Here is an 11,089-nt window from a genome sequence, read left to right as displayed (position 1 = left end):
TGCCCCCCCCCCACACACACACACACACTTACCCAACGGGCGCCCTCACGGCTATATTTTATATTGCACGCTCCCAATCATTGGCCTGGATGAATGGGAATGAAGAGAGAAGTAGGGTATAAGATTTGGGTTTTGGGCACGGTTTTTTCAGCACTTCAGTAATGCAATGCTACAGAACCCAAGAGAAGAGAAAAAAACCTCCAAAAATAAAACCTAATTTCTATTTTCACTATTACCCCTGCCACTTAACGCCATGATCTGTCTGAACTAAGTTACAGAATATTTCTAGAACACATTGTGATGAAATTTTTATTAAAAATAATTATATTTTGCATTTACATTTTTCGCTTTTCCATATCTTTTGCCCCTCTTACACTAACGTACGTATATCGCTATACTATGCTCTTCTACAAATATTGGGGGTGAAGCTGAGGCCGTGGGCGCTATGACGTGGTCGTGCTACATCAAGGCACCCGACCGTCTTCAGGCCTTCTGTACTAATACATTGTTATAGGATAATTAGACATTTTTTTTGGTTCGATTTCCAAATATTGACACAAAAAGTAACAAGATATTTCAATATAGTAACATAGATATACAAAATATAATACAAAAGTCAGAATATCCTACAAAGTTGTGCCCGGCTTGTAGCGCCGCTGTGTGCACCGAGATAAAGGGGCTTTTCCTGTCAAAATACACTTAAGGAGCGAACAGTAAAGGACAATAGTGACGGCCACTATTCCTATTATTATCCCTAAATACACAGAAGGCGTCGCTGCTGCGGGCGGCGCTATACGCCTGGAGTCCACAGGCATCACACACACGGGTAAGAACGTGCCACAATATTTATCCTTTCTCTACTTACAGCCGTGAGGGAAGAATCTGCAAATATGTGAGACATTTCCCTTGCGAGAAGTCACCGCTCTCCGGGCTGCTCAGCAGGTTTTCCCGAAACTCACAAGAGGAAGGGCTCCACCTGGTGGGAACCACCAGCAACTGCAAGTGTTTGTAAAATCCAGTGAATTTAGAGGCGCCACCTTCTGGATACTGAGTTCTTGCTGTATTTGGGTTAAGATGATCTTGCTACACTTCTAATAATACCACCATATAATGCTGTAGTAATAACACTAAAAACTGCTCAAGTAATGCCGTCATATAGTGCTCAAATAATAGCACCATACAGTGCTGCAATAATAACACCGAAAAGTACCGAAATAATGCCGTCATATAGTGCTCAAATAATACCACCATACAGTTCTGCAATAATAACATTAAAAAGTACCGAAATAATGTCGTCATATAGTGCTCAAATAATACCACCATACAGTGCTGCAATAATAACACCGAAAAGTACCAAAATAATACTGCCATATAGTGCTGAAATAATACTACCATAAAATTACCGAAATAATACTGCCATATAGTGCTCAAATAATACCACCATAAAATTACCGAAATACTGCCATATAGTGCTCAAATAATACCACCATACAGTGCTGCAATAATAACAGCAAAAAGTACCAAATTAATACTGCCATATAGGGCTCAAACAATACCACCATACAGTGCTGCAATAATAACACAAAAAATTACCAAAGTAATACAACCATACAGTGCTGCAATAATAACAGCAAAAAGTACCAAAATAATACTGCCATATAGTGCTGAAATAATACCACTATGCACTGCTGCAAAATTAACACCAAAAATTACCGAAATAATGCTGCACATATAGTGCTGAAATAATACAGCCATACAGTGCTGCAATAATAACAGCAAAAAGTACCAAATTAATACTGCCATATAATGCTATAATAATAGCACTAAAATGTACTTAAATAATACTGCCATACAGTACTCACTTTCATTAGTTGGGGGTAAATCTACAGGGGTAGAAGGTGCAGGTGAACATGGCCCTTCGTGAAAGGGATTAAAAGGTCCATTGCCTTATATAGAGGGCAGAATCGGAGCCCTGAAGTTTCATGTTGCCCCTCTAGCTGCCATATAGCCCTAATATTAGCAGTTATATATAATAGAATACACCAGACTCTCTGCCAAAACGTGCACCATATAATACTGCAGATGGAACTGTTACCTGTGCCTGCTGAGAGGGACATGTCACCGCAAATGTCTTATTGACTCATCCTAAATGTGTCATACTGATTTAATAGGAAACAGGGATTAACACCGCCAACTCCATGATCTCAGACTGAAGAGAGGAATTACTGACAATGGCAGAGAAACCTTGAGGCCAAATATTACATGGTGTGCTGAAAAATCCAAGACGTACTTTACCCAGACTGTGTGAATGAACAGTGAGTGCGCTACTGTGTATTATACAGACCTCACAAGATGACCCGCACTACCTGATCCATAATGTACTTGTGATAAACAGTGATCTGTACTATCCACGGGGTAGCATTATAGTAGTTCTGTACTTGTACCTAGGGGGCAGTATTATAGTTGTTATATTCTTGTACATAGGAGTAGTATTATAGTAGTTATATTCTTGTACATAGGAGCAGTATTATAGTAGTTATATTCTTGTACATAGTAGTAGTATTATAGTAGTTATATTCTTGTACATAGGAGTAGTATTATGGTAGTTATATTCTTGTACATAGGAGTAGTATTATAGTAGCTATATTCTTGTACATAGGAGCAGTATTATAGTAGTTATATTCTTGTACATAGGAGGTAGTATTATAGTAGTTATATTCTTGTACATAGGAGCAGTATTATAGTAGTTATATTCTTGTACATAGTAGTATTACAGTAGTTATATTCTTGTACTTAGGAGGTAGTATTATAGTAGTTATATTCTTGTACATAGGGGGCAGTATTATAGTAGTTATATTCTTGTACTTAGGAGCAGTATTATAGTAGTTATATTCTTGTACATAGGAGTAGTATTATAGTAGTTATATTCTTGTACATAGGAGTAGTATTATAGTAGTTATATTCTTGTACATAGGAGCAGTATTATAGTAGTTATATTCTTGTACATAGGAGTAGTATTATAGTAGTTATATTCTTGTACATAGGAGGTAGTATTATAGTAGTTATATTCTTGTACATAGGAGTAGTATTATAGTAGTTATATTATTGTACATAGGAGTAGTATTATAGTAGTTATATTCTTGTATATAGGAGGTAGTATTATAGTAGTTATATCCTTGTACATAGCAGTACTATTATAGTAGTTATATTCTTGTACATAGGAGCAGTATTATAGTAGTTATATTCTTGTACATAGTAGTATTATAGTAGTTATATTCTTGTACTTAGGAGGTAGTATTATAGTAGTTATATTCTTGTACATAGGGGGCAGTATTATAGTAGTTATATTCTTGTACTTAGGAGCAGTATTATAGTAGTTATATTCTTGTACATAGGAGTAGTATTATAGTAGTTATATTCTTGTACATAGGAGCAGTATTATAGTAGTTATATTCTTGTACATAGGAGCAGTATTATAGTAGTTATATTCTTGTACAAAGGAGTAGTATTATAGTAGTTATATTCTTGTACATAGGAGTAGTATTATAGTAGTTATATTCTTGTACATAGGAGGTAGTATTATAGTAGTTATATTCTTGTACATAGGAGTAGTATTATAGTAGTTATATTATTGTACATAGGAGTAGTATTATAGTAGTTATATTCTTGTATATAGGAGGTAGTATTATAGTAGTTATATTCTTGTACATAGCAGTACTATTATAGTAGTTATATTCTTGTACATAGGAGTAGTATTATAGTAGTTATATTCTTGTACATAGGAGGTAGTATTATAGTAGTTATATTCTTGTACATAGGAGGTAGTATTATAGTAGTTATATTCTTGTACATAGGAGTAGTATTATAGTAGTTATATTCTTGTACGTAGGAGTAGTATTATAGTAGTTATATTCTTGTACATAGGAGTAGTATTATAGTAGTTATATTCTTGTACATAGGAGGTAGTATTATAGTAGTTATATTCTTGTACATAGGAGTAGTATTTTAGTAGTTATAGTCTTGTACATAGGAGCAGTATTATAGTAGTTATATTCTTGTACATAGGAGCAGTATTATAGTAGTTATATTCTTGTACATAGGAGGTAGTATTATAGTAGTTATATTCTTGTACATAGGAGGTAGTATTATAGTAGTTATATTCTTGTACATAGGAGTAGTATTATAGTAGTTTTCTTGTACATAGGAGCAGTATTATAGTAGTTATATTCTTGTACATAGGAGTAGTATTATAGTAGTTATATTCTTGTACATAGGAGGTAGTATTATAGTAGTTATATTCTTGTACATAGGAGTAGTATTTTAGTAGTTATATTCTTGTACATAGGAGCAGTATTATAGTAGTTATATTCTTGTACATAGGAGTAGTATTATAGTAGTTATATTCTTGTACATAGGAGGTAGTATTATAGTAGTTATATTCTTGTACATAGGAGTAGTATTATAGTAGTTATATTATTGTACATAGGAGTAGTATTATAGTAGTTATATTCTTGTATATAGGAGGTAGTATTATAGTAGTTATATCCTTGTACATAGCAGTACTATTATAGTAGTTATATTCTTGTACATAGGAGTAGTATTATAGTAGTTATATTCTTGTACATAGGAGGTAGTATTATAGTAGTTATATTCTTGTACATAGGAGTAGTATTATAGTAGTTATATTATTGTACATAGGAGTAGTATTATAGTAGTTATATTCTTGTATATAGGAGGTAGTATTATAGTAGTTATATCCTTGTACATAGCAGTACTATTATAGTAGTTATATTCTTCTACATAGGAGTAGTATTATAGTAGTTATATTCTTGTACATAGGAGGTAGTATTATAGTAGTTATATTCTTGTACATAGGAGGTAGTATTATAGTAGTTATATTCTTGTACATAGGAGTAGTATTATAGTAGTTATATTCTTGTACATAGGAGTAGTATTATAGTAGTTATATTCTTGTACATAGGAGTAGTATTATAGTAGTTATATTCTTGTACATAGGAGGTAGTATTATAGTAGTTATATTCTTGTACATAGGAGTAGTATTTTAGTAGTTATATTCTTGTACATAGGAGCAGTATTATAGTAGTTATATTCTTGTACATAGGAGCAGTATTATAGTAGTTATATTCTTGTACATAGGAGGTAGTATTATAGTAGTTATATTCTTGTACATAGGAGTAGTATTATAGTAGTTTTCTTGTACATAGGAGCAGTATTATAGTAGTTATATTCTTGTACATAGGAGTAGTATTATAGTAGTTATATTCTTGTACATAGGAGGTAGTATTATAGTAGTTATATTCCTGTACATAGGAGGTAGTATTATAGTAGTTATATTCTTGTACATAGGAGTAGTATTATAGTAGTTATATTCTTGTACATAGGAGTAGTATTATAGTAGTTATATTCTTGTACATAGGAGTAGTATTATAGTAGTTATATTCTTGTACATAGGAGGAGTATTATAGTAGTTATATTCTTGTACATAGGAGTAGTATTATAGTAGTTATATTCTTGTACATAGGAGTAGTATTATAGTAGTTATATTCCTGTACATAGGAGGTAGTATTATAGTAGTTATATTCTTGTACATAGGAGTAGTATTTTAGTAGTTATATTCTTGTACATAGGAGCAGTATTATAGTAGTTATATTCTTGTACATAGGAGCAGTATTATAGTAGTTACAGTCCTATGAAAAAGTTTGGGCACCCCTATTAATCTTAATCATTTTTAGTTCTAAATATTTTGGTGTTTGCAACAGCCATTTCAGTTTGATATATCTAATAACTGATGGACACAGTAATATTTCAGGATTGAAATGAGGTTTATTGTACTAACAGAAAATGTGCAATATGCATTAAACCAAAATTTGACCGGTGCAAAAATATGGGCAACTCAACAGAAAAGTGACATTAATATTTAGTACATCCTCCTTTTGCAAAGATAACAGCCTCTAGTCGCTTCCTGTAGCTTGTAATCAGTTCCTGGATCCTGGATGAAGGGATTTTGGACCATTTCTTTCTACAAAACAATTCAAGTTCAGTTCAGTTTGATGGTCGCCGAGCATGGACAGCCCGCTCTCAAATGATCTGAAAACAAAGATTGTTCAACATAGTTGTTCAGGGGAAGGATACAAAACGTTGTCTCAGAGATTTAACCTGTCAGTTTCCACTGTGAGGAACATAGTAAGGAAATGGAAGACCACAGGGACAGTTCTTGTTAAGCCCAGAAGTGGCAGGCCAAGAAAATATCAGAAAGGCAGAGAAGAAGAATGGTGAGAACAGTCAAGGACAATCCACAGACCACCTCCAAAGAGCTGCAGCATCATCTTGCTGCAGATGGTGTCACTGTGCATCAGTCAGCAATACAGCGCACTTTGCACAAGGAGAAGCTGTATGGGAGAGTGATGAGAAAGAAGCCGTTTCTGCACGTACGCCACAAATAGAGTTGCCTGAGGTATGAAAAAGCACATTTGGACAAGGCAGCTTCATTTTGGAAACAAAGATTGAGTTGTTTGGTTATAAAAAAAGGCGTTATGCATGGCGTCCAAAAAGAAACAGCATTCCAAGAAAAACACATGCTACCCACTGTAAAATTTGGTGGAGGTTCCATCATGCTTTGGGGCTGTGTGGCCAATGCCGGCACCGGGAATCTTGTTAAAGTTGAGGGTCGCATGGATTCCACTCAGTATCAGCAGATTCTTGAGAATAATGTTCAAGAATCAGTGACGAAGTTGAAGTTACGCCGGGGATGGATATTTCAGCAAGACAATGATCCAAAACACCGCTCCAAATCCTCAGGCATTCATGCAGAGGAACAATTACAATGTTCTGGAATGGCCATCCCAGTCCCCAGACCTGAATATCATTGAACATCTGTGGGATGATTTGAAGCGGGCTGTCCATGCTCGGCGACCATCTAACTTAACTGAACTTGAATTGTTTGTCCAAAATACCTTTATCCAGGATCCAGGAACTGATTAAAAGCTACAGGAAGCGACTAGAGGCTGTTATCTTTGCAAAAGGAGGATGTACTAAATATTAATGTCACTTTTCTGTTGAGGTGCCCATACTTTTGCACCGGTCAAATTTTGGTTTAATGCATATTGCACATTTTCTGTTAGTACAATAAACCTCATTTCAATCCTGAAATATTACTGTGTCCATCAGTTATTAGATATATCAAACTGAAATGGCTGTTGCAAATACCAAAATATTTAGAACTAAAAATGATTAAGATTAATAGGGGTGCCCAAACTTTTTCATAGGACTGTATATTCTTGTACATAGGAGCAGTATTATAGTAGTTATATCCTTGTACATAGGAGTAGTATTATAGTAGTTATATCCTTGTACATAGGAGCAGTATTATAGTAGTTATATTCTTGTACATAGGAGCAGTATTATAGTAGTTATATTCTTGTACATAGGAGCAGTATTATAGTAGTTATATTCTTGTACATAGGAGGTAGTATTATAGTAGTTATATTCTTGTACATAGGGGGCAGTATTATAGTAGTTATATTCTTGTACATAGGAGTAGTATTATAGTAGTTATATTCTTGTACATAGGAGCAGTATTATAGTAGTTATATTCTTGTACATAGGAGCAGTATTATAGTAGTTATATTCTTATACATAGTAGTATTATAGTAGTTATACTCTTGTACATAGGAGTAGTATTATAGTAGATATATTCTTGTACATAAGAGTAGTATTATAGTAGTTATATTCTTGTACATAGGAGTAGTATTATAGTAGTTGTATTCTTGTACCTAGGAGGTAGTATTATAGTAGTTATATTCTTGTACATAGGAGGTAGTATTATAGTAGTTATATTCTTGTACATAGGAGTAGTATTATAGTAGTTATATTCTTGTACATAGGAGCGGTATTATAGTAGTTATATTCTTGTACATAGGAGTAGTATTATAGTAGTTATATTCTTGTACATAGGAGGTAGTATTATAGTAGTTATATTCTTGTACATAGGAGTAGTATTATAGTAGTTATATTCTTGTACATAGGAGGTAGTATTATAGTAGTTATATTCTTGTACATAGGGGGCAGTATTATAGTAGTTATATTCTTGTACATAGGAGTAATATTATAGTAGTTATATTCTTGTACATAGGAGTAGTATTATAGTAGTTATATTCTTGTACATAGGAGCAGTATTATAGTAGTTATATTCTTGTACATAGGAGCAGTATTATAGTAGTTATATTCTTATACATAGTAGTATTATAGTAGTTATACTCTTGTACATAGGAGTAGTATTATAGTAGATATATTCTTGTACATAAGAGTAGTATTATATTAGTTATATTCTTGTACATAGGAGTAGTATTATAGTAGTTATATTCTTGTACATAGGAGCAGTATTATAGTAGTTATATTCTTGTACATAGGAGCAGTATTATAGTAGTTATATTCTTGTATATAGGAGGTAGTATTATAGTAGATATATTCTTGTATATAGGAGGTAGTATTATTGTAGTAATATTCTTGTACATAGTAGTAGTATTATAGTAGTTATATTCTTGTACATAGGAGCAGTATTATAGTAGTTATATTCTTGTACATAGGAGCAGTATTATAGTAGTTATATCCTTGTACATAGGAGCAGTATTATAGTAGTTATATTCTTGTACATAGGAGCAGTATTATAGTAGTTATATTCTTGTACGTAGGAGCAGTATTATAGTAGTTATATTCTTGTACGTAGGAGTAGTATTATAGTAGTTATATTCTTGTACATAGGAGCAGTATTATAGTAGTTATATTCTTGTACATAGGAGCAGTATTATAGTAGTTATATTCTTGTACATAGGAGTAGTATTATAGTAGTTATATTCTTGTACATAGGAGTAGTATTATAGTAGTTATATTCTTGTACATAGGAGCAGTATTATAGTAGTTATATTCTTGTACATAGGAGCAGTATTATAGTAGTTATATTCTTGTACATAGGAGTAGTATTATAGTAATATTCTTGTACATAGGAGTAGTATTATAGTAGTTATATTTTTGTACATAGGAGCAGTATTATAGTAGTTATATTCTTGTACATAGGAGCAGTATTATAGTAGTTATATTCTTGTACATAGGAGCAGTATTATAGTAGTTATATTCTTGTACGTAGGAGCAGTATTATAGTAGCTATATTCTTGTACGTAGGAGCAGTATTATAGTAGTTATATTCTTGTACATAGTAGTATTATAGTAGTTATATTCTTGTACATAGGAGTAGTATTATAGTAGTTATATTCTTGTACATAGGAGTAGTATTATAGTAGTTATATTCTTGTACATAGGAGTAGTATTATAGTAGTTATATTCTTGTACATAGGAGTAGTATTATAGTAGTTATATTCTTGTATATAGGAGGTAGTATTATAGTAGATATATTCTTGTACATAGGAGGTAGTATTATAGTAGATATATTCTTGTACATAGGAGTAGTATTATTGTAGTTATATTCTTGTACATAGTAGTAGTATTATAGTAGTTATATTCTTGTACATAGTAGTATTATAGTAGTTATATTCTTGTACATAGTAGTATTATAGTAGTTATATTCTTGTGCATAGGAGCAGTATTATAGTAGTTATATCCTTGTACATAGGAGCAGTATTATAGTAGTTATATTCTTGTACATAGGAGTAGTATTATAGTAGTTATATTCTTGTACGTAGGAGCAGTATTATAGTAGTTATATTCTTGTACGTAGGAGTAGTATTATAGTAGTTATATTCTTGTACGTAGGAGCAGTATTATAGTAGTTATATTCTTGTACATAGGAGCAGTATTATAGTAGTTATATTCTTGTACATAGGAGCAGTATTATAGTAGTTATATTCTTGTACGTAGGAGCAGTATTATAGTAGTTATATTCTTGTACATAGGAGGTAGTATTATAGTAGTTATATTCTTGTACATAGGAGTAGTATTATAGTAGTTATATTCTTGTACATAGGAGCAGTATTATAGTAGTTATATTCTTGTACGTAGGAGTAGTATTATAGTAGTTATATTCTTGTACGTAGGAGCAGTATTATAGTAGTTATATTCTTGTACGTAGGAGCAGTATTATAGTAGTTATATTCTTGTACATAGGAGCAGTATTATAGTAGTTATATTCTTGTACATAGCAGTAGTATTATAGTAGTTATATTCTTGTACATAGGAGGTAGTATTATAGTAGTTATATTCTTGTACATAGGAGTAGTATTATAGTACTTATATTATTGTGCATAGGAGTAGTATTATAGTAGTTATATTCTTGTATATAGGAGGTAGTATTATAGTAGTTATATTCTTGTACATAGGAGGTAGTATTATAGTAGTTATATCCTTGTACAGAGCAGTACTATTATAGTAGTTATATTCTTGTACATAGGAGTAGTATTATAGTAGTTATATTCTTGTACATAGGAGGTAGTATTATAGTAGTTATATTCTTGTACATAGGAGCAGTATTATAGTAGTTATATTCTTGTACATAGGAGTAGTATTATAGTAGTTATATTCTTGTACATAGGAGCAGTATTATAGTAGTTATATTCTTGTACATAGGAGGTAGTATTATAGTAGTTATATTCTTGTACATAGGAGGTAGTATTATAGTAGTTATATTCTTGTACATAGGAGTAGTATTATAGTAGTTTTCTTGTACATAGGAGCAGTATTATAGTAGTTATATTCTTGTACATAGGAGTAGTATTATAGTAGTTATATTCTTGTACATAGGAGGTAGTATTATAGTAGTTGTATTCTTGTACATAGGAGGTAGTATTATAGTAGTTATATCCTTGTACATAGCAGTACTATTATAGTAGTTATTTTCTTGTACATAGGAGTAGTATTATAGTAGTTATATTCTTGTACATAGGAGTAGTATTATAGTAGTTTTCTTGTACATAGGAGCAGTATTATAGTAGTTATATTCTTGTACATAGGAGTAGTATTATAGTAGTTATATTCTTGTACATAGGAGGTAGTATTATAGTAGTTATATCCTTGTACATAGGAGTAGTATTATAGTAGTTATATTCTTGTAGATAGGGGG

This window comes from Leptodactylus fuscus, chromosome 10 (genome assembly GCF_031893055.1).
Source record: "Leptodactylus fuscus isolate aLepFus1 chromosome 10, aLepFus1.hap2, whole genome shotgun sequence".
NCBI classification, from domain to species: domain Eukaryota; kingdom Metazoa; phylum Chordata; class Amphibia; order Anura; family Leptodactylidae; genus Leptodactylus; species Leptodactylus fuscus.
The sequence above is the reverse complement of the archived record's forward strand: the minus strand, read 5'-3'. Positions refer to the sequence as shown.